Genomic DNA, 2,421 nt, shown 5'->3' with positions numbered 1-2,421 from the left:
TTAAAATAGCCCGATTCCGCGGGAAAACCGCGGACCTGGCAACACTGATGCATTCGCATCAAGAGTGTTTACAAATGTTATAGCTGTATTTTAAGTTTTCCTTTTAAGGCACAGATGATTGGCCATCGCGTCCATACAAGACAGATAATCTGGCCAATGAACGCCCGTTCTCATCTGGAGCCGTGGGCGGGATTTCCTCTTTTATTTGAAATCCGGAAGTGTTTTGAAACATTGTAGCAGCTTGACACAGCGAGAGCGCGTTTGCAGTGCATTCGCTTCTGTTTCTGTGTCTCGCGGATTATGAGAGCGCGGGAAGGAGGTGCTGAGGGCCGCGGGAGCTGGTGAGGATTGGGAGGTTTTATTATGACAGTTATTCGGTGTTGCTTCTTTTCTCACGAGGGAGTTTAATGGCGTCGTCCGCCGCTATCACTCAATGAAACACAACAACACTCAGTGGCGAGCGGTCAGCAGCTCCGTACAGCCGTGTGTAAGCAGTGACAGCAGCGGCTTTCATTGTTTGTGAATGTTTATACGGTTCCTGCTGAGAGATAACAGCAGCACAGAGCTTCACTCGCACATTATACCTGATATCTGAGACATATAATGCAGCCCTGTTGTCCTATATACTCGTTATCCATGCAGAAAGTACTGTGGTGATACCATGGTATAGATATAGACCATAGTACGAATGGATTACATGTTCATGGTATTTATATGGTTACATTTGTTAACTTAGTAGATGGACATTCAGTATTGGTCTTCCTTTGCCTCATGTTGGTGCAGTAGTTTGTTTATATCATAATTTGTAAGACTTCTGTGTGTGTTTCCTTGTTTCCTCTGGATCAAGTGTCTAGTTTATTTTTATTGTTCTGTCAGAATGATTTTGAGGCACTTGGAGTAACTAGTGCTCAAACCGTGATGCACCAGCCACAAATATACTTTGATATGGTTTTGTGTAGATGTAACCGAGTCAAAATCAAATTTTCAGTGCACATTTGCTGTTCAGAGCAAAAGATGCGTCTTCAATCTGATGCCTGCAGTAAATGTCACTCATTTAGAAGCGATAATGAAGCTTCAATCAGCTGACACCTGTCAGACTGAACTGCATAAATTATGACTGTTGTCAAACATGTTTCCCAAACACGCCTCCTGTCTGCCACTAGTCACTCAAACTGATAGCCCCGCCCCAAACTCACTCTATTGGATGATTGAATCATAAGTTGACATGTTGTGCTGGTTAATTTAAATGTCTACATATTGTGAACCTGCGAAAACTTATAGTGATTCTGAACGTTAAACAATACAGAAAAGTTTTTGGTCCCACTTTATATTAAGTAGCCTTACTTGCATAAAAAAATAAGTACAATGTACTTATTGTGTTCATATTGTATTGCAAAACACTTTTGCTGCTATTGAGGGTTAGGTTAGTGATAGTGATACGGGTAAGGTTAGTGACAGGTTTGGTGGTATGGGTAGGTTTAAGGTGTACGGGATGGGTCAACAGTGTAATTATAAATGTAATTAAAGATGTAATTACATGCAGGTATTTTAAAAATATAAATACAATGTAAAAAAAACATGTATGTACACAATAAGTGCATTGTACCAAATGATTAATCAAAATGTAAGTAAAGTAGTAGTTAAGGCTAGGGCTGAACGATTTTGGAAAATAATCTTTTTTTACCAATATTGCGATTGCGATTTAATATGCAATTATTTTTTAAAGCTCTTTATGTTCTGTATTATTCAACAAAGACAAGCTATAAATCATTGTATAGTATGACCAACACACTATTAGATAGATTAAACATAAATGTTATTTTCTGTAGGCCAGGCCTATATGTTACGATGAAATTAGGTGATGCATGAATTGATATGAATGACATTTTTATTTAGCATCTACAATCACAGTACATTGACTGATTTGTTGAACTTCCAACCTTGTAAGCATGTAATAATTATGTTTAAATAAGCCTGGTGTAAACATTAATATGAAAGTCAGTAACAAATCACACAAACTAAAGTAGATTGCAGAAATATAAAAACAAATCTGTTGCTTTACCACACTACTTTAGGTAATTCAAAGTCACTGTAATAAACATATGTAAACATGGGGACTGCACTTTTTAAACACTGTCTGTTAACTTTAGACCAGTGGTTCTCAAACTTTTTTGGTCGCGCCCCCCTTTAAACCTATAAAAAAAATCTGCCCCCCTTTCCCGAATCCCCATCCCACCTCAGACTACCAAATAATTTCACTAAACATTATGAAAAATTAATGCTTTTTTAATTAAAAAAAACCTACAGGGAAAAAACACCTGCATCACTTGAAACATTGAAAAATAGCATAGAGAGAATAACTGTTAGTATTATTATTCTTTCTCTATTATTTATTTATTTATTGTGGGTTTCATGCTGTCC

General features: G+C 37.3%; 1 protein-coding gene across 2 annotated transcripts in view; it reads left to right on the top strand.

The window, feature by feature from the left end:
- The first annotated feature begins 216 nt into the window (after window positions 1-216).
- LOC107704582 (F-box/LRR-repeat protein 17-like) overlaps window positions 217-2,421 on the top strand; it is a 105,680-nt gene continuing 103,475 nt past the window's right edge. For both annotated transcript variants that reach the window (XM_016507541.1, XM_016507542.1), the window contains exon 1: window positions 217-341. The gene's annotated coding sequence lies outside the window, so the exon portion shown is untranslated. The remainder of the gene's footprint in view (window positions 342-2,421) is intronic.

This window comes from Sinocyclocheilus anshuiensis, unplaced genomic scaffold (genome assembly GCF_001515605.1).
Source record: "Sinocyclocheilus anshuiensis isolate Anshui unplaced genomic scaffold, SAMN03320099.WGS_v1.1 scaffold1614, whole genome shotgun sequence".
NCBI lineage: Eukaryota > Metazoa > Chordata > Actinopteri > Cypriniformes > Cyprinidae > Sinocyclocheilus > Sinocyclocheilus anshuiensis.
The sequence above is the reverse complement of the archived record's forward strand: the minus strand, read 5'-3'. Positions and strand labels throughout refer to the sequence as shown.